At 45.7% G+C, this 27,931-nt stretch overlaps 1 long non-coding RNA gene across 1 annotated transcript; it reads left to right on the top strand.

The window, feature by feature from the left end:
• Positions 1-370: 370 nt before the first annotated feature.
• LOC144616822 (uncharacterized) lies at positions 371-12,627 on the top strand. The gene is made up of 3 exons (XR_013556559.2): positions 371-593; positions 10,919-11,071; positions 12,497-12,627. It is a non-coding gene; the product is annotated as an uncharacterized LOC144616822 (long non-coding RNA).
• Positions 12,628-27,931: the final 15,304 nt, after the last annotated feature.

Genomic DNA, 27,931 nt, shown 5'->3' with positions numbered 1-27,931 from the left:
GAGTTTTCTAAAAGAACTCTGACCACAAGTGCTCTCTGGAGGGACGAAGTAGCCAGTACAAGTGGACTACTAGGAGTACTAGCCTGCAGGGCTGGGGGAAGTTGAAACTTGGTCATCCAGAGGTCTTATCAGTGTTATGCAGAATGGCTATGTAATTACCATCTAAATGGGGACACTTGTAAAAAAGAAAGGGGATGGTATTAGTGAGTTTGCCAGGGCAACAGGCTTAAGCTGGAACCGTCCCTCCCTGCAAACAGGGCCTGTGGCCACCCTTGTGTTAAGGTAAATGGGTTGGAGGTTCCTATAACCACTTGGCAACTGCCTCCCACAAGAGGTCGGCTTTGCATATCTGCCAGGCCCCGCACGTACCTCTAGGTCACAGTAGCCCCAGTCATGTAAGACAGATGCTCTTGTCCTGTAGTCCCCACCGCCCCTGAATCTGACCTGGAAGAGGTCAGGGGCAGCAGCTGGCGAGTATGGGAGGGTCCAGCGGGGGAGATAGGAAGATGGCCACGCAACACTTTCTGCCTACAGGCAAATGGTCAGAGTCTGAAGTACTGCCCCGTTAGAAGACGAGAGACTCTCTAATTTAGGTAAAAATTCAGAATTTTGATTATCATCATGGCCTGGATTTAAAAGACTAAATGAAGCTGTTTTTTGTGATCAAAAATGACCCATGTGCCTAGGAATGATCAGAAAAGCTACTAGACCGGTCTGAAGTCTCAACCAGTGCCAGAGAAAGAGCCTAGTTACAGAATAGATTTAAAGGGAAGCTGGAGAGGACACCTGGGGAGCTCAGTCGGTTAAGTGTCTGACTTCGGCTCGGGTCACGGTCTTACAGTTCATGAGTTCGAGCCCTGTGTCGGGCTCTGTGCTGACAGCTCAGAGCCTGGAACCTGCTTTGGATTCTGTATGTTCCTCTCTCTCTCTGCCCCTTCCCCGCTCATGCTCTCTCTCTCTCTCTCTCTCTCTCAAAAATAATAAATAAAACATTTAAAGGGACAGCGAGAGAAAGAGTAAAGTTGCCTTACGATCACAACCTATTGAATCGATTTCATTCATTAAAATATAACTAAAAAGGGGACATGAGAACCTCAACTCTATGGGGCCCAAACAACTATTACACAAATCTAGTGTAGGGAGTTTCGAGACGTTTCCCACAGTTCTGAACATAACCACTCTTCATGCTCTGAATTGTAGCAGAATTATGCAGCGGGTGTACTCCCATTGATTTAATTCAGGAGTTGTGTACGTAGGGTCTAGCACATGCCTGGAACCCGAGAAGTGTCAATGAACATGAGCTAAAGATTTGCTGAGTGTCCACTATGGGCCAGAGGTATGATCATCTCACTCAATACTTAAGCCTTTAAGGTTCAAAGTCCAAGGTCTCATTCTTCAGTTGCAGGGTTAGGATTCCCAGGTTTCTTTCTGCTACAGCTCATTGCTATTCCAGAGTTGCTAGAATTCTTCCTGAAGAACAGAGAGAAGATGCATTTTATTAGTTTTGTGGACTGCTTGGCAGTGCTGATGAGCCTTATAAAACATGTGACCTTGAGAAAGATGGTCAGCCTTACTGTGTCCTCTCGAGGGGTCAGAAGCAGCAGTTAGTGAGTGGGGAGATAGGAAGGAAGATGGCCATGCAAACTTCCCTGATTACAAGCAAATAATACAATTATTATTTTTTTAATTATTATTTGTTTAACATTTATTCATCTTTGAGAGACAGAGCACAAGTGGGGGAGAGGCAGAGGACAGGGAGACACAGAATCCAAAGCAGGCTCCAGGCTCTGAGCTGTCAGCACAGAGCCGGATGTGGGGCTCGAATCCATGAACTGTGAGATCATGACCTGAGTCAAAGTCGGATGCTTAACGAACTGAGCCACCCAGGCGCCCCCAAATAATACAATTATTATATTAGATAAATATAGTGAAATAAACAAATATTATTATACTATACAAATAACATTATTGCTTATAGCAATAATAGTGGCATCTATTTTACAGAGTTGTTGCGAGGGTTAAATGAGCTAATCCATGCAAAAGCCCTGAGAAGATTCTAGTATATGTTTAAAAACGATGGGGCACCTGGGTGGCTCAGTCGGTTGAGCGTCCGACTTCAGCTCAGGTCATGATCTCACAGCTTGTGAGTTCAAGCCCCACGTCAGGCCCTGTGCTCACAGCTCGGAGCCTGGAGCCTGCTTCGGATTCTGTGCCTCCTTCTCTCTCTGCCCCAATTCACTCTCATTCTGTCTCTGTCTCTCTCAAAAATAAATAACCCTTAAAAAAAAATTAGAAAAAAAAATGTTGACTGTTAGGGGAACCTGGGTGGCTCAGTTGGTTGAACATCGACTCTTGATTTTGGCTCAGGTCACAATCTCACGGTGGTGAGATCAAGCCCCGTGTCAGGCTCTATAGTAGGTGTGGAGCCTGCTTAAGATTCTCCCTCTCCTTCTACCCCTCTCCAGCTTGTGCACTCTCTCTCTCTCTCTCAAAAAAAAAAAAAAATGTTGACTGTTATTATTAATATGCTTTAATGGTCTCATTTCCTAGATGCTTGGAGCACAGAACTCTCTATGGCCCATGGGTTTAGTAAATAGTGCATCTCCATAGTACAAGGCTCTAACCTGCCCCTACAAACCTGAGTCTGTTCTGCTCTCTCTCTCTGGTTGACGGGGACCCCTCACTACCTCTTGAAAAGGTCAGGTCATCTTGTCTGGAGCCTTTGCTTATGCTGCACCCTTGCACCCCTGTCTGCTACTGTCTCTTCCCCTCCCTGTGTGCAGAGTCTAGTTCTTTCCAGTGTATTTTATCCTGGAGATTAGATCTGCATCTGTGATGACCCAGTTTTTGTCTCATCGCTTCTCTCCCTTTTCATGTTATTTGCTTTTCTTAACAAAGGAAACTTGCAACTTCAGTTCAAATTTCCTTTAGCAAAATTTTCCCCAAAGATAAAGTCCTCCTCAAAAGGCTACTTGGAACAGGAATCTGGGCGCTTCCTTTTTCCTTCTGTGTGTGGGCAGAGTTTCCTGTTTGCCTGGAAGGTTGAGCTGGCCTATCCCTCAATCGTTCTGGGAGGAAGGGACCCTCCAGGAGGTCTCCCCACAACTTCTGTTAGAGGAACCTCACAAGGAACTCTGATCAGCCACGCCTGTGAGAAGTTGTATCTGCTACCTGCCACACACCGCCCCCCCCCCCCCCCCCAGCCCCATTTTTGTATTTTCAGCTTAAATCACCACATTCAGTACTGGTTCCACCACCAGTGGAATCATAAGCAAAGACAAAGCCTCTTCCCTGATTCTTGCCTATCTTCTCCGTGCACCCTACCCTGTTGTAGACAAAAATCTATATCAAGGGCGCTAAATGTGAGAGTGGCTTTAAGAAAGCTGGCTTCAAGGGGCACCTGGGTGGCTTAGTCGGTTGAGCGTCCAACTTCAGCTCAGGTCATGATCTCACAGTTCATGGGTTCAGAGTCATCGGGCTCTGTGCTGACAACTCAGAGCCTGGAATCTGCTTGGGATTCTGGGTCTCCCTCTCTCTCTGCCCCTCCCCTGCTCATGCTCTGTCTCTGTCTCTCTCTCAAAAATAAATAAACATTAAAAAAGAATAAAAAAAAAGAAAGAAAGCTGGCTTCAAAATGGGCCAAGTGTTCCTTGTCAGTCAGCCTGATAATGGGCGATGATGTTTGAAGTTGTACAGAGTGCTTGGTCAAAGCAGAGATGGTAAGATAAAAAAGCCCATCTCAGAAACTGGGAATTGGCAGAAGCTAGAATTTATTCTCTTCTAAGCACCATGTAGAGGAGATAAAGCTGGTGTGAAGGAAGGAGAAGGGAGTAGGGGGTAAAATGCTGGCTAGTGGAGCACACCTCCAGGTGGAGCACAGCCTAGGTGGGGAGGAAAGATATCAGTAGAGCACGAAACTGGATCCACGTGGCTGCAAAGAGGCCTTTCAACCTGGAACACAGAGCTTGAGCCTGAAGGATACCAGGAGGGGGGAACTTGTTCAAAAAAGGCCATACCAGTCAATAAAGCATGGTAAAGCATGGTGGACAAAAAAATGAGTCTGAGTCTCAGCTCTGCAACGCATGAGCTGGGGACCTTAGCTCAGTTACTTAATCTCCTGTGCCTTGGCTTCCTCATTTTTGAAATGGGGCTGATAATAGTACCCACCTCCCAGGCTGTTGTAAGAATTGATTGAGATAATGCATCTCAAGTGCCTAGTGGAGGTCCCCACACAGACGGAATAGTCAATCAACAAACGCCAGCTGGTGGCAGAGGTCAGAGTGACGTCCCCAAGGGGAGGGAGGCCTAGAATGAGCAGTCAATCCGGACGAGGGTAGGGTTGTGCTGACAAGGAGATCTTAATACCAGGTCAGATTCAGTAGCAAAGCTATAATTTCCCTCTTCGTGGGTAGCTAGTGTCCTAGAATTCCTTACAGGCTGGGAGAGCAGATCTCTAGGCTCAGCAATTGGCCTCTGCTTGAAGGTATGTTCTGGGTGTGCTAACGAATCTGGGATAGCCAACTGAGCTGGGGGTCCACTTTAGGGTCTAGAGTAAAGAGGTTACCTTTCATCCCTTGGAAGCATCTGGGTGGAGAAGTGAAAACAATCTATTTTGCAGGATGAGTCCTCCGAGGTGATTTTTTGCATACAGAGAGCAGGAAAGTGGAGACGAAAGACAGTGCAGAGGTCAAGGGTACAAGCTTCAAGCACTGCTCTTAGTCTTGAGCGTCCATTCGAATCGCCTCAAGGCTTTGCTCAGACAGACTGCAGGACCTGAACTTCCACAACTTCTGTTTTTTGTTTTGTTTTGCTTCTAATGTGTCCCCTCACACCCGTGCCTCTGTTTCTGCTCTTGCCACGAATACAGTACAATACCATTTGGGGTCGTCAAAGGCTTCCTGTTAAATTTATAACTTAAAAAATGGACTTCCTGGCTCTCTGCCTCTCTTTATACTTTTCGAGGGCAAGTCATTAGATTCATTCAAGTTTTGAAAGTCACTGACATTATGTAAACTTATGTGATTGCAAGCACGTTGAGAACAGATAGGTCATAAGGCTCGATTCATGTGTTTGTGGGTTGTGTATTACAATGACCTGTAACTGATCTAGTCTGAGAAAAGGCATGAAGGCAAACGAGCGGGTTCAGTGACTAGCACACCTCTTGAGTTTATGAGATGTAAGTTTCCTGTGTGTCTTCTAAATCGTGTATTAATTAGTGAGAGCTGCAGATCGCAGCTGGGACACAGCGGTTCCAGAGCACCGAGCTCTGGGGGGTCACAAACAGACTGGGTTCGGCCACTCGCTGCTGACAAAATCCAGAGGCAGAGACCAGTGGAGGTGAAACAGGAAAAAGGTTTATTTCAGGGAGGCCCAAACCAGGAAGACAGTGGACTAACATCTCAAAGACTGTCTCCTGCCACCGTGTCTGATTCAGTAGGTCCCTGACAAGGACCCCGGAGGTGCTGCCAGTCCAGGGACCACACTTTGAAAACCACAGCTATGGAGTCAGAGGGACTTGGTTTTACATTTCCAACTTAACTACTTGTATGACCTTAGCCAATTTATACAACCTCTGTGAGCTTCAGTTTTCCCATCTGTAAATAGAATAATAATACTTCCCTCTTGGGCTTGTTTTGAATATCAGTTAAAAAAATACATGAAAAGTGCCTAGCACTTAAAAAAAGTATGAATGAGTGGATGTTAGGGACTTAGCAGGAGTGGGAGGCTTAAAGAGCTGGAAAATCTGGAATAAAAAAGGGCATTAAGAAGCAGGGTGGAGGAGCTGAGCTGTTTTCCCCTTGGCTCCTCTCTGCTCCTGCCATCATCAGGACGTGGGAAGGGATGCGGGTTTGTGGGGGGTGGGAGCCCCAGAGGCAGCGCTTGGCAAAAGGGGCGGGACCTGGCCGTTTTCAGCAAAATAGGTATTTCTGGCTGGTTTTTCAGCTTCGTAACTCAAGGCGAAAGCACATCTAGAAGTATTCTGAAGGCAGAGAGAAACTCCACTGAGGGGTCTACCCTTCCCACCTAAAGCTCTCAGGACTGCTCGTTTTTTGTTTTTTGTTTTTTAATGTTTATTTATCTTTCAGACAGAGAGACAGAGCACAAGCAGGGGAGGGGCAGAGAGGGAGGGGCACACAGAATCTGAAGCAGGATCCAGGCGCTGAGCCCGATGTGGGGCTCGAATTTATGAATTGCGATTTCAGGACCTGAGCTGAAATCAAGAGTTGGATGCTTCACGGACTCAGCCATCCAGGCACCCCCTCAGGGCTCTTCTTGGCCTCTCAAGAGAACACTGTGCATGCATGCCTTGGGGCTGGGGCTGGGCAGTCTCTTCTGCTCAGAATGTTCTTCTCCTCTGACCCCATCTGTGGAACTTATAGTCATCCTTTAAGGTTCTTTGTCTTTGTGAAACTAGCGGCCTTTCACAGGCTGATATCATTGCTAACACATCTCTTTTTCTCTTTCTTTTGAGACTGTGAGCACCTCAAAAGCAAAAGGACTGGCTTGATAAATGTTTGGTAAATTAGGGACGGAAGGAGGGAAGGGAAGAAAGGGGTAGGGAGGAAGAATTTGCATTTTAAAACTTAAGTTTCTGGAAGGCAGGATTGATAGCCTACTGTTTAATTGCATCTTCCACACTTAACTTAGGACCCCGAATGCATCAGGCATTCAGTAAATACTTTACAAATGTTCCTGCTTTCAATTAGCATTTGCACCATCTGAATTCGGGTTTCAAGAGTACTTAACTTTTAACTCGTTTTGGTTTTCTTCTTTCCCTCTGTGAATGTTTTCCTTCTTTACTCTTTCGCCTGCTCCAGCCTTTGTTTCGTTTCCTCCTTTCCCAAGAAGAAATTAATATATTGATCACAGAGCTAGGGGCACAGTAAGTAACTTTCTATTTAAAGTTTGCTTTATTTGGAGCGCCTGGGTGGCTCAGTCGGTCTAGCGTCTGACTTCAGCTCAGATCATGATCTTGCAGTTCGCCGGTTCTAGCCCCATGTCAGGCTCTGTGCTGACAGCTCAGCGCCTGGAGCCTGCTTCAGATTCTGTGTCTCCCTCTCTCTCTGCCCCTCCCCTGCTCTTGCAGATGGCTCTTCCTGCCTTGTAGGCAGCTGCCTTCTAGTTGTGGCCATTCCTCTGCAATGTGTGGGGTGGAGACAAAGAGAGCTCTGGTGTCTCGTGTCTTCTTATGAGAAGACACCATTTCCAATCGATTAGGGCCCCGCCATCATGCCCTCATTTCACTTCACCTCCATAAAGGCCTTATCTCCAAATATAGTCACATTGTGAGTTGGGGCTTCAACATGTGAATTTTAGGGGGACATGATTCAGTCCATAGCACCGTGGTTGCTCCTCTCTACAAGGGGAGGAGGAGTTAATTGGATGACTGAGAGAGCCTGACATATCCACTGGGCTGATTTTTAGGGGCCAGGCATGATGGAAGGATGGGGACCCCTGCTCCCGTGGCCCTCTCTGGAGAGACTCAGAGGGCTGGCGCTGTGCTTCTGGACCACACGCGGTGAGCAGGACAGCAGTAGACTTAGGCTCCCCCGGCCAGATCCCCACTCCATCTTTCCCTGCTTTTCAGCCTGCTGCTGGGTGGGTAAATCAGGTCGGTGCTGCTCTGCAAGTCTGTCTGTCTGTCTGCAACTCTTAGAAGGAGCCGAACACCTCCCTCAACTCTGGTCAAAGCCACGTTTGCCAATCGGACTTCATAAGAAAGCTCAGTCCTTGGAGTTGTTGAGCTACGTGACTACTCTCTTTTATATTTTTAAGATTTATGTATTCATTTTGAGAGAGAGGGAGAGCAAGCAGGGGAGGGGCAGAGAGATCCCAAGCAAGCTTTGTGTTGTCAGCACAGAGCCCGATGTGAGGCTCAAACTCATGAACCGTGAGATCAGGACCTGAGCCAAAATCAAGAGTCAGACATGCAACCGACTGAGCCACCCAGGTACCCCATGATCTACCCTATTTTAAATTGCACCCCTCGGCATCCTAGCCTTTCCCATCTCTTGACGTGGCCCCTTTTTCTTTTCTCCACTGCACTTTTCATTTTCTAACGTTTCTCCAGTTCAGCTGTAAGAATCTTTTAATACGTTTTCAAATGGCTTTCTGAAAGAAGGTAACTTAACTGAAGGGTCCGAGTGTTAATCTGTCGAGGAAGGTGGGGCATACTTAAACTTAGGAAATAATGCTTTTAGGCACAGCTGGGAGATAGTATATTAACTATTATCCACTACCTAAAACATGGTTTGGGAGCAGAGATAGTACAAACAGGTTCTGTGTCATTGGCTCACGGACAACATGCAGGAAATGATGATGATGGTGGTGAACATTTACTGAATCCTTCAACGTGTGGGACACAATGCTAAGTAATTTACATGCATTTTCCCATCTAAGTATCCCTGTGATGTAGCTAACACCACTCATTCTATTTTAAAGCTGAGGAAACTGAGGTCCGGTGAGGTTAAGTGACCAGCATGGAGTTCAACTCACATCTGACGTGCACGTTGCTCAGCTTAAGAAAAGAATATTCTAACCATTAGATCTGGCCAGCAATGGAGTGGCAAGGATTACCACGTGGTCTCTTTGCTCTGAGCCTGATCCAGCAGAGGCTGGGTGACCATCTGTTAGGGCTGCTGCAGGAAGGAGATCGATTTAGACAATTTCTGAGTCTCTTTCCAACTGTAAGATCTTGTGGAAACCTGACGGGCGGTCCTGTGGGAAAGGAATTAGATTTGTTTTTTGTAGCTCCTGTTCAATAGAGTAGCATTTTTCAGGCTTTTCCATCTAGAAATCCCTAATGTCAAAGGCAAGTAAATGGATACTCCTGGGAAGTCTGGGGCTGAGCTGCCAGAAACAGAATTCTGAGTCAAGTCTGAAAAACAAATTATTGGAACTTTATATTATACATGAAAATATGCTTGTTTGTTCTAAGGAAAAGTATTTTAAACCAGAAAATCTTTTTAAAAGAAAAAAACATTCAACACAAAGCTTCAGTTCCATCCCACTTGCCCAATAAATCTTCATTTTAGTTTGGTTCATCAGGAAAACGTGCCATATTCATTTTATGAGTTTACAAATCCCCAACACATCGCCAAGTATCCCAGGGGAAACATTTATCTTCATATGAGAAGTCAAGCAGTAGTGTTAAGACCGATGGGGAGAAGTTATGGAGAGGCAGATCAGATTCTATCCCAATGCAAGCCAGGTCTAAGAGGGGCCATTGCCCAGTGGTGGAAGAGACCCCGGAAAAAGTAATACGTAAGCAGCCACTGAAAAGTTTCCTAGCAGAAATGGGTCATGGATCTGGGGGAAATTAACAGGAGATTCCACTTTGGGAATGCTAGTGCCAGAGCAAATGTAAGACCATTGGTGAGAGGAACAGGAGAACCCCTTGCTCTCTGTTGTTCTAATAAGGCTTGCAGAGAAGCCCTTACTACAGTAACAACAACTAACATAGTCCTTACTATGCCTCAGGCCCTATTCCCAAAGCTTTACTATGTCATTTAGTTCTTAGAGTGACCCATATTATCATCAATCCCATTTCCAGATTAGGAAATAGAGGCACAGGGAAATTAAGTAAATCGACTCAACGTCTCCCAGTTGCTAAGAAGCAGAGCTAGATTTTGAACTCAGACTGTTAGGAGTTGGGGCCGGAACTGTACCGTACCACCCAATGTCATCTCCTTGGTTCTTGGCTCTGACCTAGAAGGGATCTTGTCCACAGGAAGGAGGCCTGGTGGTGAGGGGTCTGGACACCTGGACTCTGGTCCACACTCTGCCAGTAATCCGGTGACTTTGGAAGGGTCACTTACTTTTCCTGTTGTTGTTTTTTTTCACATGCTAATTCATTATTTCTGAGTCTGACAGGAGACCATAGTTTTTTACGTGTCTTTTACTGAAACTCGGGAAATTGTGCCACATCATGTGGGAGTCCCACCATGCTACCAGTAGAACTGAACTATAGTAAAACAAAATAAAACAAAGCAAACAACTGAAAAAACAAAAAGCAAAAAACCTATTGGGAAGTAAAAAAAAAAAAAAAAACCAACCCCAAAAACAAGCCAAAAAAACATATTGGGAAGTGCCTCTCTCTCCCTTGGATTTACTTTTCTAGCAGGTGGAATCCTGTCCCGGGGGGTTTTGGCTCTATAGGAAATATGTCTTTCACTACATCAGGGATTGGTCTTCATGGCTCCCAGCACCAACATTATAACAGGATATACTAAACTCCTCTTACTCACTGTATATTTATGATTTCACAAAAATATGGATAGATTGTGTCCAGATGGCCATCTGGTTTCCAGTTTAAATGGCCACATGATGCGTTGATGTGGGACAGTGGCTTTAGCTGTGAATCATTTCTGGATTCCCTACTGCTATAGTGGGATGATGAGGAATTTTTGGGATCTCCCAGGGAATCTCTGTTCCAATGTTCCCGTCTCCAAAAAACAACTGAGGATGGGGGATGGGTGAAATAGGTCAGGGGGATTCAGAGTACGCTTATCGTGATGTATAGAATTGTTGAATCGCTATATTGTACACCTGAAACTAACATAACACTGTATATTAACTGTACTGGAATTAAAATTAAAAAACTTAATACAAGAAAAAAAAATACACAATAGAGACAGGAGGGGCTCCTGATATGGAGCCACACTGACCACTGAGACTTTTATCTTATTGCCCAGGATGGGTGAGGCAAGTGCCACATTAATTCTTTACAGAATGCTCTTTAGATCATGAGAGGATCTCACAGGGAAATTGGGCCAGTGGAGGAATTGTACCCCTCATCTCGATTTCATCTTCAGAATACTCACCTCCGCATGAGAGTCAAATGCACCCAGGCTTGGTGTTTTCAATCTGGAAAATTTGCCCAAGTGACCTGAGGGTCTCACACACTTGTGTTTTGTAGATGGCAAGAGAAGGCAGTGTGTCCCTGGAGAATCTTCCCTGGAATCTGGTGTCCCTGGAAAATTTTCCAAGTCGCCTAGCGAGACTGGAACAGCTCAGAAGAAACAGTCCACTCACTCATACATTCCACAAGCATGCCTTGGGTACCTACTAGGTAGAGATATACAGATCAATATATGTAGTCTGTCTATCTATGTGTCTATGTATGTATGTATGTATGTATGTATGTATGTATGTATCATCTATCTATCATCTTCCTATTATCTATCATGTATCTTTCTATCATCTATCTATCTATCTATCTATCTATCATCTATCTCTATATCTATCACCTATCTCTATTATCTATCATCTATCTCTCTATTATCTATCTACCTATCTCTATTATCTATCATCTACCTATCTCTCTATTATCTATCTACCTATCTATCTATCATCTCTCTCTCTATCATCTATCTATTATCTATCTCTCTACCTATCATCTATCTTTCTATTATCTATCATCTATCTATCTATCTATCTATCTATCATCTATCTATTATCTATCATCTATCTATCTATCTATCATCTATCTATTATCTATCTATCTATCATCTCTCTCTATTATCTATCATCTATGCATCTATCATCTATTATCTATCTATCTATCATCTCTCTCTATCATCTATCTCTCTATTATCTATCTCTCTACATAGATATCTACATAGATAGATAGATACATAGATATCTAATAGATAGATATCCATCATCTATCTTTCTATTATCTATCATCTATCATCTATCTTTCTATTATCTATCTATCTATCTATCTATCTGTCTATCATCTATCTCTATTATCTATCATCTATCTATCTAGCATCTATCTCTCTATTATCTATCTCTCTATTATCTATTATCTCTCTCTCTCTCTATCATCTATCTTTCTATTATCTATCTATCTATCTATCTATCTATCATCTCTCTCTCTCTCTCTCTCTCTATCTATCTATCATCTATCTATCTTGGTCTAGATTCATAGAGAACAATATGGCTAAGTGTATTCCATAAATAAAACTTGGCAATACAATGAGAAAAGTGGAGTTACAGGGGTGGGCTCAAAGAGCTGTGGAGTGAAGGATGGATGGAAGGACAGAGAGAGAAGAGCATTCCAGGAAAAGAGCATGAAGGAAGTAAAGACAGAGAAACACTGAAGAGTGGCCATCACCGTGGGCTAGGAAGGTTCAGTGTGGCCAGCACACAGAGTGAGTTTATGGAGTGAGGGAAGTTTCGGGGGCTGGAAAGATAGACTGGAACAGCTTATAAACCTGCCCCAGCGACTTGTCAAACTGGCCCAGAGATGGGAATGAAGGTAGTGAAGAGGGGGGAGGCTGAGGGCAGATGGAATGGATTGAGGGGCCCAGGGCCATTAAATGGGAGGGAATGAATATTGAGAAATTTGTAAAAGGAGTGTAAATAATCCTCTCAGCTAACCGCATTGAATACATTCTATGTGCCAGACAGTGAGCTAGGTAGTCCATTCACATTTCATACTTATAGTCACCCAAAGAGGTGAGTGCTATTATCATCTTCTATTTTACAGATAATGAGACTGTGATATAGAGGTAAAATAAATTGCCCCAAGTCACAGACAGTGAGAGAGCTGAGACTGAAACCCTGGCTGTCTTATCCAAGGAAACAAACAACTCGAGACAAGAGATGTAAAGAAAGGCGAAGAAAGTAAGTTTACTCGTCTCGAGTCATTTCTCTATTTCATTATACACTCAGTACTCATTATAAAAAATGTTTTATTTGTCCCAGATGACCTTGCTTTCCAAAATCTCTGGTAAGATTTGCTTCTTTGCCCATACTTTTTATTGTTCCTCTCTCTGCGACCAGTCCTACATGTAGACGGTTTATTGTGAAAATCTTTTTAGAATGCAGTTGTATTCGTCTGTGAAATATGTTAACATGGTAAGCAGCATCTCCTGGTGGGTCTTCCTGCACAGGTGGTTTGTGTCTCAGGGCTGGGGTTTGGAGAGAGGATATTCATAGCGGACGCTTTGTTTTTTTCACATTTCCCGAGCAGGATGTGGGGACTTTAGGAACTCGTGCCTATCCACCCATATCTCAGCATAAACTGAGATGCAAAGTAATTTGAACAGGATAGAGAAAAAAAAAGAAAGAAAGCAGGAAAAGAATATGAATGAGATACCTGTCCCTGCCAGGAGTCTGACTTGTGCCTCTAAGTGATTTATCAATAGAGTCAGGTTGCTTAGTGGAGGAGTGCCTCTTTCTCCACGAGCAGGGCGAGGAGAGAAGGTTGTGGTTGCATATGCATGGCCAATAAAGATACCCTTTCACAGGCGAGATGCTCTGAGAACAGTGTACCCTTATTCCTTCACGAGCTCCAAGTCCTCTCCCTCAGGGGGATCTAAGCATTCATGCAGAGACCCTTACTGCAAACTCTAATATGTTTTCAGGAGAGGAAGAGGTGGGCTGGAAAGCTATTCTTGGCCCACACTGTGACTCCTCGGTCCTCCTAACAGCTAGAACTCTGGTGAGCTGAGTGGAATCCACAGGCAGTCTGAGGGTCGGGGTCCTGAAGGAAGGCTCTTTGTTCCTCTCTTGCCTTGACAGTGCTCGCCAGGGAAGGAAGGACTCAACATGATGCTTACGTATCTCTTTAGAAGTTGTCAGAAAAGACTTCTAGATTGGGCATCTTACCTGTGCAGCGTTCTTAAGACTATCACATGGGGGCGCCTGGGTGGCGCAGTCGGTTAAGCCTCCGACTTCAGCCAGGTCACGATCTCGCGGTCCGTGAGTTCGAGCCCCGCGTCAGGCTCTGGGCCGATGGCTCAGAGCCTGGAGCCTGTTTCCGATTCTGTGTCTCCCTCTCTCTCTGCCCCTCCCCCGTTCATGCTCTGTCTCTCTCTGTCCCAAAAATAAATAAAAAAACACTGAAAAAAAAAATTAAAAAAAAAAAAAAAAAAAAAAAAAAAAAAAAAAAGACTATCACATGGCGGTAGAAACAACAGAATTGCCATCACCTCTTGAGCTGGGTCAGTCTGCTTGGCTCCAGATCCTAAGGTTCAGGACAGAGAAGAGAAAGGCACCCTAAAGCCATGGGGGAACCACAGAAACCGCTGCCAGGAACTGAGACGTGAGGCCTCTCCTTGGCCATTCCTGAAGTAATGCAGCATCTCTAGAGAGGAAGGACATTTAGGCTCTTGCTAGCAGAGTCCAGGGGCTCTGACTGGAGTGGTTGAGAGAGTTTGACACAACTTAGAGACGATGAAAATAGACAGCACAAGAGAGAAGAGAGCAAAAGAGAAGGCAGTAAGTGGATGGCAAAGTGAATGGAAGATTTTTTTTGAAGATAGGAGATATAATAGTGGCTGGGAGGTAGGATTCAGAGTTGCGTGTATCATCATGGATGTATCTCAAAAGGATAAGTTTCAGTAAAAGAGAAGTGCGTAATAGAACACACAATATGACATGATTTTATTTAAAAGGTGAAATATCAAGAAATCCCCATCACTTCTTTATGAGTATATATGTAGTCCATTTTTAAAATGTATACTTATTATCGCTTCTCGGCCTTTTGGCTAAGATCAAGTGTAAAATGTATACTTATTTATTTTGAAAGAGAGAGAGGGAGAGAGGGAGGAAGGGAAAGAGAGAGAGAGAGAAAGAGGGTGAGGGAGAGAGGGAGAGAGAGAGAAAGCATGAATGGGGGAGGGGCAGAGAAAGAAGGAGAGAGAATCCCAAGCAGGCTCCACTCTGAGCACGGAGATCAATGTGGGGCTCATCTTATGTCTGTGAGATCATGACCTGAGCCAAAATCCAGAGTCAGATGCTTAACTATCTGAGATACCCAGGCACCCAGTAGTCGATTTGTTTTGACTGTTCTAAATTGTTTATTAGGTAAGAATTTTATAAACCTTCCTTATATTAGTAGTAATGGTGGAGCTGGAGAGTACTGTGCTTTCTCCAAGCTGCACGGAGAACCACTGAGAGTATGGTGGCACTTGAGACCCTTTCTAAGGCCGCAGCTCTTGTGGCCTGCAGATGTGAGCCCTCGAATCTCCCTGGCTTGTGGACTGGTTTTGTGATCCACTGGGTGTCAGGATTTCTTCTCCTTCTCCTCCTCCTCTTCCTCTTCTTCTCCTTCCCCTTCTCCTTCCCTTTTCCCCTTCCCCTTCCCTTTTCCCCTTCCCCTTCTCCTCCTCCTCCTCCTGCTTCTCCCTCTTCTTCCTCTTCTTCTCCTTCTCCTTCCTCTTCCTCTTCCTCTTCTCCTTCTTCTCTTTCCCCTTCTCCTTCCCTTTCCCCCTTCTCCTCCTCCTTCTTCTCCCTCTCCTTCTTCTTCTCCCTCATCTTCTCCTCCTCTTTCGTCTTCATCTTCTTTTTTTTCTTTAACATTTTATTTTTAAGTAATTACTACACCCATCATGGGGTTCAAATTTGCAGCCCAGAGATCAAGTCGCGTGCTCTACTGACTGAGCCAGCCAGGTGCCCCAGGATTTCTTCTGATAGCTGAATGGAATGGGTCAAGGAGGAGAACCTCAAGGAGTTTGTATGTAGAATCTTCGTCAACCCAATAAGAGTTCAGGGCTCTCAGAGTCCCCTGTGATGTCTCCTCAGCAACAAACTGGAGGCTTTGAACGAACTAGCTGGTTAACACCGTGATGGATAGGATTGCTGTAGGTCACACCCCAGAGCACAGGAGTCTGATATATGACATAACCTTGCCTCACCTTGTGTCCCAGTCTGCGTGCTTTATGGAGCTGGTAGAACAGAGAGCTGGTGGTACAGCCCGCAGCACCTGGAAAAGAAAACGCATTATTTGGGACTGCTTCTTCCTCCGTAGCTCCTGAATGTGCTTGCAAGCACCCGTCTTGCTTACATGGTGGCAGCCGCCACATGGAAAGCTGTATTGAATATTTTTCACTCTGCATGGGACTGATACCGTTAGCCTCAGGCCAATGGTTGCATAAGGAGTGGAAGATCAGGGAGGAACACACATGACATGTATCTAAATGCCGTTTGTTTGTTTTAACAAAAGGAAACTGAACAAAACATAGTAAATTGTTAATAATGTTAAAGCCAGGGGAGCCCGGGTGGCTCAGTCACTTAAGGGTCTGACTTTGGCTCAGGTCACAATCTCGTGGTTTGTGAGTTCGAGCCCTGTGTTGGGCTCTGTGCTGACAGTGTGGAGCCTGCTGGAGATGTTCATCCTTCCCTCTCTCTCTCTCTGCCCCTCCCCTGCTTGTGCTCTCTCTCTCTCTCTCAAAATATATAAATAAATAAAAACTTGAAGAAAATAATGTTAAAGCTAGATGGTGGATACACAACTTCTTATTTTATCATAGTCTACGCTTCTTTTTTTACATTGAAATAGTTACTGATGTGAAACAAGCAAATACAAAAATATCATCATCGTCATCACCAACAACAATAAAGGAATCCTCTTCCCCTCGGTTGATTTTAAATATAGATCTACCAGAATACTGGGGTATGGGTATGATTTCTTAACCTCTCTTATTTCCAGCCCCTGGATGCTGTGAAAACAAAAAGCCCATTCAATGCAAATATGTTGAGTGAGAAGGTTATCAGTTAGTTAAGGTTCTGTCCTCCACCATCTATCTCCCTTCTGCCTTAGGGGAGTGTTTTGGTGTATGGGGGTGATCGTGAGAAGATGGGGTGATTTTCTGATGACAGTTCACACCAGTAGGGTATACCTGTGCATTTTATTTAGAGCGGTGTTGACAGGTTTGCTCAAATCATTTTGGAGAGAAGTGAAAGCTATGGGTCAATGCCTGGAACGAGCCACGTGATCCCATCATTGGAAAAGGTAAAACTCATCGTTGCGCGTTTTATTTTGGCCCTAATAAGCATTAAGACGCGGCCACAGCTGCCTTTTTCTTGTTGCTCACAGGCACTTATGTTGGCCTTTGCCCCAAATTCTCTGTAGTGTGTGCACACGCTGGATACTGCAGTGGTTGGAGGGTTATGTGATCTTCAGGAGGACAGATGAGCGGGTACAGGAAAAGGGGTCCTCTAGAGAAAGCCTTTTATTGATCAAGATGTGAGTTGGAGGACGTGACTTTTTACAATAAGGCAGAAAACAAGCTAAAACATCTCAGGTATATTAGGTAGGAGGATCCGGAAGGGATTCTTTTGGCCACTCATGTTTTCTGAAACTATGATACAAATCTGGTATATCTTCTGGACCAGTGGAAGAAAGTTCTAGAGAAGCTGGTTTCATTTCAATATAAGGAGGTTTGTTTGCTTTTTTTTTCCTTCAAGTAATTGAAAGCATATCAGGGCATGAGGCTGCCTCATTGCCTCAACTCCAACTTTAAATAGACCAAGCTGGGAGGCTCCCTGTCGATGATGTCATGAGTGGTTTCAATTTGCCCTTGGGAGCAGGTTTTACCAGGAAGTCTAGTCCAAGGGTGGAGGGCTGATTCTCTGAACTGTAGGGGCTCTCTTCCTTGTTCTCAAGGCACTGCCTCCTCTCCCTACCATCCCACAGGCACCAGGGTGGGAAGGTGAAGAACATGAATGTCACAGTCTCCCCACCATGATACTGTAGAGACATTGCATAGGCAGATGAGCCAACCTACAACTTTTCTTGAGTTGGAGGACAAGACTCTAGATTCAGCGAAATGTTATTGGGTGCTCATCCCTGGAGACCCGTGGGCAAATTGTCTACATTCTTTAAGCAACTTGAGATAGCTAAGAAGGAAGGAATAAGTCACACTGAAGATCATGTTTATACAACACCCCAAACTGACGTTCAGAGTTTGGCTCTATTTCTTTCTGATAGGTACAAGAGTTTAGAGCCAGGCAAATAAATCTGACGGCTCATCTGTCACATCTGATCTGGTTGTTGAAAGGACTGACCTTCATGACCTGTCTCATCAGGAGCTCAGCAGCTGGCCGCTGATGGTCACACATGCAGTCCTGGCCCGAGTCCACAATGGAAGGTTGGAGTATTTTGCTTGAGGACTGCTCAGGATGGAGCCCTTTGGAAGGACACCAGCCAGATGTCCAGGCCCATTCAGCTGGTGGGACAGCAGCTGCTTTGTTATTCTGTGAGACGAAGCAGCATTCCCGACCCACGGAGCTCAGTGGGCAGGCCACCGTCATTCAGATGCAGAGTCCAGGCGGAGTCACAGGCAGAATGGCAGCACCTGCAGGGTCAGGGAGCTCTAGTGAAGCTAACTACTTCAGCAGTTCTAGCAAAAGTTTAAAAAAGTCCCTCCTCTTCCCACCCTGCTCTTCATTAATTGGAACTACCCAAACTTCCAACTTGCGTTATATAAATCTATACCCAAAAAGAGATGGAAAGAAGGAGGTGGCATGGAAGGATGCCTGGCATTTACTTTTCTTTGTGGCCCTTCACCTTCTGCAATACCACTTCCCATCGAGGCCAGAACCATGCGAGACACTCCCGCAGGCAACACAGGAGCAGCTGGGGAGATTCAAAAGTACTATTTCACAGAGCCTCATGGATTGATGAACACACAACCTATCCTGGGTCTGATTAGCAGAAACGGACAAGGATAATAAAAGCTAACTTTCATTTAGTATGATTTTCAAGGCACTTTTGGGTGATGACTCACAGGTACTTTCTACTCAACGATATCCCCATTTATAAGCAAAGAGACTGATTTAGTGGTTGAGGGACTTATAGAAGGTGACAGGCCTAGTGACGGTGAAGCCAGAACTGCTGGGGTTCTTCCTCCAAATCCCTGTTCTGTCTCTTTCCATGCAGCCTGTCCACTGCCCACCAGTTTCTGGACACTCAAGGGGGTTGGTCAGGGAGTAGCTGCAACCAGGACATCCAATGGCAGGAATATAAGGGGATCCAGCACCAAGAGCTAGTGAGGGGCCCTGCAAGGCTTCCGGCATTGGGGCTACAGTGTGCACACAGTACTCATCTCATAGCTGCTCCCAAGAGCAGGGCTTTGTCTCTCTTGTTTATCTGTAGATCCCCAGAACCTTGAACTGAGGTAACCAACAAATACTTGCTGTATTAATTTGTTGCACTATTAATCTCTCCTACAAGGTTAGAAGGGAAAGGTACCTTGTTGTGGTCAGTGTTGTATCCCTATATGAACTATGAAGGGGAATATTTTAGTGAATGTTTTGATGGCTTTTAAGAGGTAAATAAGCTTCTAGTCCTGGCTCTCTGCATTAATAGCCTTGGGACCTTGGGCTAGTTACTTATGCCCCTCCAAGCCTTAGTTTCATTCTGTATCAAATGGGGAACACAGGAGTGTCACAAGGATTAAAGGAGATAACGTGTGATGGCTGTTCAGTGTTGAAACATTTAACGCGTTTGGGTTTCATAATGAACTTGAATCATGGATTGCAAGGCTGGTCACTGCATGGAAAAAGATGAAACCACCACCTCCACTCTATATTATCATTCCATATTTGAGGAGTCAGGGCATTCTTGAAATTTATCCCTCAGGGTAGTCAAGGTTCTACTGTATAGGACATGCTCTCAAAAATAGTCTTTTCACCCCATGGCCACTTCCCACTGCGTGAATGTATTTATTGGTGGATGTATGAATTCCACAGGCACTCTCTCATCAAAATAATTAATATTTCATGGTCTCCCTTAAAATACTATTTTTCAATGTTTATTTATTTTTGAGAGACAGAGAGAGACAGAGCATGAGTGGGAGAGGGATAGAGAGAGAGACACACACACACAGAATCTGAAGCAGGCTCCAAGCTCTAAGCTGTCAGCACAGAGCCCAACGCCGGGCTTGAACCCACAAACTGTGAGATCATGACCTGAGCCGAAGTCAGATGCTTAACTGACTGAGCCACCCGAGGCACCACTCATGGTCTCCCTCTTAAGTAGACTGTCCTGTTGACAAACCAGAGAAAAATAAAATGCTATTTATAAATAAAGGGATATTTATTTATTTTGCACAATGTATTTAAGTTAGACTCTGAAATTCCATTGGTAGTTTCATACCCAACTCAAATAACACAGATTTTCTTTTCCATTATTCCTGAATCCCAGTTCACTCAACCTATCCCAACTCTTAATGCTGTTTGGACTCAGTTGGCTTTTAGTCTTATTTTTGAATTATAATTACTTGCATTTGCTGTGTGTATCTTTATAATTACCAAATAATCTCATTGACATTACCTTGTTTAATCCTCAGAACAACACATGGTGAGGCTGTATTATCCCCAGTTTATAGTTGTAGAAAGGGATGTCTGTGGAGGTATAGAGAGCTTGCCCAAAGTCACAGCCAAGAAGTAGCCACTCCACTGAACTGGGAGGGGGGAAGATTCTGACTCCTGAATTCAGTGCTTTCCCATTATACTCCAGCTGTTCCCTCTCCACTGTCATCAAAGTCCCCCTCATTGGCTCTTACAGAAAGGTATCTATACAGCCAAGTTATTATCTATTTCTCTTTATCTCTGGAGCCTTCTGGTTGTCACTTGCAGTTTTCCCTAGCTATTTCAGCCATTTGTCCCAAGTCCCAATCCAGCTGACTTCTCTTATTACATCCTGAAAAGAAATGTAAAGGAAAAAGCTGTGTTTGGGTCCACTTCCCCTGTAACTTCCCCATCTTTTTGCCAAGGCTTCTTAACCATAATCGTGGTTGTTCTTTCAGAACTTGGAAGGTCCTCTTCCATTCCCTGCATCTCCCCTGGCACAGCTGACAGACCATCCATGCGGGTAGAGTGATTTTCGCCTCAATTGTAATAAAGATTTTAATTATTCATCAGTACAGTAGCTGTTAGCAAATGCCCAATTATTATTCATCCATAGCTAAGTAACCTCCTGCTTTTTTTTTGGAGCTGTGACAAACACAGCCCTTCCAGAACTGGCAGAGGGCTTCAGATCAAAGAGCGCTTTGTGTCTCGCTTAAACCAGGAAAGGCAAGGCAAGGCAAGGCAGCGCTCTCTGCATGTGCCTGGGCCTCCTGCCTACCTGTCCCCCAGCCTGAAGAGGGGAAACTGAGCCCTGCAGCCGTCAGGCTGGCAGCTGCGAGGCATCTTGCCTGGCCCCCCGGTTCACCTGGCAAAGGCTCTCTGGGTGGAACAGCTGCACAGGGACTTTTGCCAAAGGAGCAACTGAATTGCAAATGAGGCTATGGAAAGTGGTTCTGGATTAGATCTACTTTGTGGCTTTTTCCCCTCCTCCCTACATGGCCAGCAGGCCCAGGTCACCAGGAGGGCTGCTGCAATGGAGGGAGTGTCCCAGGTTGCTGCCCTTCACTTCCTCCTTTTCCTTTTTCCTGGCAAACTCCTCCTCCCTCCTGGGCACACCCATCCAGGACCTTGGGCCCACCCAGATGCCCCGGGACGGGGGCTTTCCTGGGCTGGACAGTTTTGCAGGGGTCCATTTTTTTCTACCCTTTTCCCTCAAAATTTACCTGGAGACAGATATTGGCCAGAAAGTCCCTTGCACTCTGCCTTCTCTCCAGGGTGCTGTTCTGCACATTTCAGGGGGTGTTCCTGCCCTGCTTCCCTGTGTCTCACTCCCCCTGCCATCCCCAAACCCACGGGCACTTCTGGTGGCTTTCTCATTATACCGTGGCCCTTTCTGCCCTCTGTGGACTGCAGGGAGCCCTCCTGATGCCTCTGACTCCTGATCGCATCCTGCCTCAAGCATCTTGGGTCCAGTGTCTCCCTCACTCCTTTAATCTTGGGTGTCCAGGCAACCACCCCCATCTCCTATTTTCTCTTGCCCCTTCCTCACCCTGGCCCTCCCTACCTCTCATGCCACTGTGCCCTATGGACCTTCACCTCTCAGTGCTCAGCTTTCTCAGACCAGCCTTCCTCCACCCCTCTCTTCCTTGCAACCCACCTCTCCCCTAAGGAACACTACATGTGTGACTTCCTCCGTTGGAGGTTTTCCATTCTTGCATTTCTGGATCATGTCGTTTCTCGCCTCTTAACCAAAGTAGCCTCCACCTCACTCAGAGTAAGAACTGAAGTCTTTACAATTCCCTATGTAGTTTGCCCACTATTATCCTCCAATGACAACAAATCCTACCACTTGCCTTTTCATCCCTCTTCTCTAATTTCACAGGTCAAACCTGATCCTGCCTCAGGGCCTTTGCACTTGCTGCTCTCTCAGGCCGCAACACTTTCCCACCAGATATTCCATGTCTCACTCCATTCTCCCATATACATTTGATGCACAGTAATGTCCTGGCTCTCTGTCACCTCACTAACATAAGTTTTCTTACAGCACTTATTACCCTAACATATTGTGTGTGTGTGTGTGTGTGTGTGTGTGTGTGTGTGTGTGTGTGTGTTGACTGCCTCTCTCTGCTAGAACATAAGCACTGTGAGAATAGGGATTTTGTTTTGTTCACAAACAGTGGAGTGTTATGGACTAAGTGCTATGGACTGTGTCCTCCCCACCCCCAACAAATTCATATTTTGAAACCCTACCTCCCAAAGGAAGGTTACATTTGGAGATGGGGTCTTTGGGGTGATTAGGGCTAGATGAGTTCATGAGGGTGAGGCCCTCATGATGGGGTTGGTGCCATTATAAGGAAGGACACCAGAAACCTTGCCCTCTCTCTCTGCCATGTAAGGACACAGGGAGAAGGCAGTCATCTGCAAGCCAAGAAGAGGGCTCTCTCCAGAACCCAAATCATGCTGTCACCTTGACCTTGGACTTCCAGCCTCCAGAACTTTGAGAAATAATAAGTTTTTTTTTTTTAATTTAAGCCCCCCAGTCTTTAGTACTTTGTTATGGTAACCTGATATTCACTATTTGCTTAAGTGAATACATCGGTGTCCCATGGAGCAAGGAACAAGGAGCCAGGAGAGGGAAGCTGGGGATTTGTTATTTGTTTGCTCCCAGCCTTGCGTGAAGTCCTTCCTACTTGAGGTGATTGCCTCCGTCTTGTCCTCCTGGGTGCCGTCACCCACTATTTCCCTGTAACTGTCTCATGGACAACTTTGGAATCTGGCTCCCTTCTTCCTCTTCCTCCATCTTAGTTTTTAGTATCCACATAGGTGATCTGTCTCTGAAACAGCTTCCTCAATTCCAAGGCCTCTTTAGCTCCCTTGCACTTACTTCACCCACTCACGGGGACGTGTTATTGCCACACTGACAGCTCCTGCCCAGAACTCTCAGACTCCTGGGTTTCATGCTCACACCAGAACGCTTATCCTTCTTGCTCTCCTTCCTACTACACACGCTCTTGGACTTTGTGGGGACTTTTTGGCCCTTGGCCCCTCTATTTCTGCCCAGGCAGTAGGCTCCTGAATTGTCTCAAAGGGTTGTGCCTGTTGTGCATTGCACAGAATCCACCCCTTGAGGAGGTGGGTGGGAGCTGAAACCCAACCTGTACTTTGTTCCATAAACACTACACCTGTGCACGGGGGCAGGGCATGCCCTTCTTCCCCAGGAGGAGCATCTCCCCTCCCCTCCCCTCCCCTCCCCTCCCCTCCTCCCTCCCCTCCCCCCTCCCCTCCCCCTTCTCCTTCCCTCTCCTTCCCTCCCTCCCCTTCCCCTCCCTTCTTTTCCTTCTCATAACAAACAGATCTCGCCAAGCCATATGCCCACAGAGTTGCATGTACCCAGTAGGGTATTAAAAAAAAGTACTCACAGAGGCACCGTGTTGGGCACGTGGGTGGTACAGCCAGTTGAGCCTCTGACTCTTGATCTCAGCTCAGGTCATGATCTTACAGTTTGCGAGTTCAAGCCCTGCACTGGGCTGTGCGCTGATGGCACAAAGACTGCTCGGGATTCTGTTTCTCCTCTCTGCCCCTCCCCACTTGTGCTCTCTCTCTCTCAAAATAAATAAATAAACTTAAAAAAATTCAACAAAAAAGTCACTGTGTAGACGGCAGCAGCCTGGATATACCTTACAGAGGACGGCTGTCCCAAGCCTCTTGAATTCTTTTTCTACTTCTTGAACACTTACCCAAAGTGCAATAGCAGCCTTCCCCCTGGGGGTGTGCAGAGGGGAAGGGAGACAAAGCACACAGTTAATGTGTCAGTCTCCCTTGCTCCCTTGCTGCCAGGGGCAGTGACTTCGGTTCTACCAACCTAAGGCACCTACAAGAGACTTTTGACTCAACACTGAGTTCTACAGAGAAGGTGGAGCAGGGGCGTCTGTTTTCCCAGGAGCATGTGATGGAGGGGGTTTTGTTCTATAGCTTTTGTGATTGTGGCGAGGCTCAGCCCCTGTGATGGGCCAGTCCCCCAGTGTGTGGGGGGAGTCATTCCTGGACACTGAGCCAGAGTCTGTTTCTTTACATTGCTTGGTGATTTTTTGAGCTATCTATATCCCTCTCTTTTTCAGCCAGCTGGAGTGGATTCTGTTCTAACTAGAATACGGGCCACTGTGAGCACAACTCCTGGCCTCTCTCCCTTCCCCTTCCAGCCCAGGTCCTGTGATCATCTGAACTCCTCGTCTCCCTCCTCCTCACATCCCCTCCTTCCTCTTTACTCCCCCCACCCCCAGCGATATACCTATCCCACTCTCCTCTCCCTCTCCACCTGTGCAGCTGGTGGGGGGAAGACTGTCACCCTTTTTGTCTCAGCCTCAGCTGGGTCTTTGTGGGTGCCCAGCAGTGTTTCCTTTCTCTTACCTCGTCCATCACTCATTCTATTCAATAATGTAAACCTTCCACCATCCCTTGAATATGTGAGCTCTTCCCTCTCAGCAGACAGCCCTCTAACTTCCTGTTCCACTCCCCACTTTACTGCATCTCCCCCCCCCCCCAACCTTATGCACATTCCCCACATTTCCTCCAGGGTCAAAGCATAGGGGGATCTGTGCTCCTACTTAAAGACAACCTCACTGGGATCCCTCTGACCCCATCCCCTCCCACCATCCCTGGACCTTGCTTCTTTAGTCACCATCCATCACTTGTTCCTACTTCTGCCTTTCTTTCTCTTGTGAAAAAATAACTCAAGAACATTTAGTTTACAGGTTGATTAATTATTTTGTATGCAAATTGTTTCCTCATATGTGAACAAATCCCTTCTTCTTCCTTTTTTTTAAAACTAATCTCTACACCCAATGTGGAGCTCGAACTCACTACCCCGAGATCCAGAGTGGCAGGCTCCACTGACTGAGCCAGCCAGGCACCCCAAGGAATCCCTTCTTAAGGGGAGATAAGGATTTATACATAAGAGTGAGGGCTGAGGAAACGCTGCAGATGGTCCGTCCACGCTAAACCTGGTTTGCACTTTTTTGGGGATAAACTGATTCGCCAGTCTGGGCCTCCTGTCCTTGACTAGGTTTAACAGGGAGACGCAAGACGATGATCGAAGCTGTTGATGGCTTCTTGAGAAAACTTTGAGAGGCTGGCTGAGGAACACGCATTCCGGGCTCTCTCTGTATGATGTCTGCTACTGTTCTGCCATCAGCTCCTCCGTCCCTGTTATGACTTCTCACTCCCTACTGGATCTTTCCCCTGAACCTCTCATCGCACTCAAATAATTTCCATCTTGAAAAAAAATTATGCTCCCTTGACCTTCCCCTACTTGCATATTCAAACTTCTCTGAAAGCTCACATCTCCTCTTCGTCTCCGTGTCCTCCCCTTCTTTGGCTCCTTGGTACATGTGGCTGTGTCTTCTGAACCCTACCACTCTAGCAGAACTTCCATGCTAAGGTCACCCATGACCTATGTACCAAATGCAGGGAACATGTTTCAGTTGTGCTCTTCCTGGATTTTCTTACTGACTTGGACCACAATCTCCCGGACACCTTTGGGTCCTCGTTCTTTATGGACATCCATGGTCATGTAGAGTTCAGGGGTACACCTCCCCTCCACATGACAGCCTCAGATGTTGGCACTCCCCAGGATTTTTCTTGGCCAGTTCTCTCCCCTCTGGACTCTAAGTATCATCGCTGTCATTTTTACAGCTAATGACTATGTGCCTGTGAGTCCCCAACCTGCCAAGTACTGCTAGAAAATTATACAGAAGGAAATTACAGTCGGGGGAAGGGAGAGGATTTGTTTTATCCTAAGACAGAAATGCTAACACTTCACTGGACTCCTGCCATTTGTTTTCCACCTTTCACTGGGTAGTTCCTCCAATGTTTAAGGGAGGTGAACAAGTTTGCCAAGGTGACAGTGGAACACCACTTTTCCTGAATCCCTCCTTCTTTTCTGCAGCAGAGACTTCAAAATGAAGACAGGGAAGTGGCTGCCTTTTGGTTCACTCCATCCATCTGTTGTCCCTTGGGTTCCTCTGTAAATATTGACACTAGTTAGGCCCATTATAGGCATGGGGAATACTCTCTGCCCCTGGAGAGCTGCCATTGCTCAGATGGGTGGCTGGGCCTTGGGAATGGCAGCCACCTCTTATGTCCACAGTAAGTCAGGCCACCCAGGGCCATTTGTCTGCTATGGAAACCTAATCAGGGCGCCCTGCTGTGCGGCATCAGATAAAGAGAATCCTTGGGGGGCTGTTGTAGTTTGCAGAATTTGTCTGGGAGCTCCTTGGAGGCAGCCTGAGGGACCTGATGCTTTAAGAATGACATATTCCCCCCATGACACTGCTGCCCCCTCACACTGTTCCCTCCCCAGCACCAATTATGTCTGCCATAGATTGGGGCACTCACCCTTTCTTTTGGCGTTCTCTTGTCCCCTGCCATCTTGTGCACATGGCTTTCTCCTTGAAGGCCAAGGCCATGGAGGTTACACACGATATACGTGACACGTTTGTAGTGTGAAGAGATATAGGAAAGCGAGCTCACACTGTTAAACAGAAAAACATGAACTTTGAGTCAGAAAAATCTGTGTGTGAGTTCTGCCCAGTCGTTCACAAATCGTGTGACCTTGGGGTAATTACTTATCTGAGACTTCCTGGTTAACTATAATACGGGAATAATAAGTCAATCACATGGTGGTTGCAAAAATTAAGTGTGAATGCACAGGTAAAACACTTGGCATTGTTAAATGTCCCCAGATGGTAGCTGTTAGTATATCATTAGTAGATGCTTAATAAAGATTTCTTGCCTCTATTGCTTTCTCCTTTCTCCCTGGAGAATTCACCTAGTCCTGTGATTCATCTATCACAGCTATATAGTGCAAATTCCCCTTCTCTACTCTCTGTTGGCTGCCTCTCACACTTGGCCATTTATTGTTGCTAGTGAATATTGATGCATGTGTTTTTTGTTTATGGTTTGTGTCCTAAACTCTAGTGTAAGGTTCCTGAAGTAGAGACCCTGTATTATAGCTTTTGAATCCCTACTGGCCTGCACAGTGTCCCAATCATAGTAGGTGCTCAGTAAACATTTGGTGACACGGATGGATGACATTTCACCTGAGAATATAATCAGATGCGCGCTGGGGTGAAAATACTTCTTCCCCTTCACTCTATATTCTAGGCCCAGCCCTGCTCTTTACATTCCTTTATATAGCCTTGACCCCACCCAAGCTGGGGCCTGCTGTGGTAGCCGAGGCTGGAACAGATTGCTGTGCAAATACTTGGCAAAGCAACAATCTATTTGTGGATAAGCAGAAATTGGCTGTATTCTCGGTAGAGTTATGAACTGTCACTATTAACACCTATGAGTCACTAACATCATGGTGGGCTGAGCGATTTTTCTGCAGGCTTATAAGGCATATTATACTAAAAATGCCACTGTCCATCTGTCTAATCAGTGTCTGTTCCATTGATGTCACAGATATTTAAATGAGCTTCTTCCTTTATGCCCCAACACACAGGGGCTTTATGTAATCCCCAGACTCCACTTGTGGGTGAGGTTGAGGTATTTAATAATGATGGGGTTTTTGTTGTTGTTGTTTGGTTTTTTCAATTTACGGTTTCCAGGAAACGCTATGGCATGCTGGGAGAAGTTGAGGAGGAAAGTAAACAAGTGAATCATGTGCTTCTACTTCTTCAGACAGACCCCTGGCTTCACATCCTAGAAATGGAAGCAGTGAGGACTGGATGACATTGCAGATGGGTAGTAGAATGGCCCTTCACCCAGTAGAAGGTCAGCTCCAGAAAACTATAGTTCATTGACTGTGTGCCTCCATGTCCACTTTCTGAATTACTCATAAACC

This window comes from Panthera onca, chromosome B4, assembly GCF_046562875.1.
Source record: "Panthera onca isolate mPanOnc1 chromosome B4, mPanOnc1 haplotype 2, whole genome shotgun sequence".
NCBI classification, from domain to species: Eukaryota; Metazoa; Chordata; class Mammalia; order Carnivora; family Felidae; genus Panthera; species Panthera onca.
The sequence above is the reverse complement of the archived record's forward strand: the minus strand, read 5'-3'. Positions and strand labels throughout refer to the sequence as shown.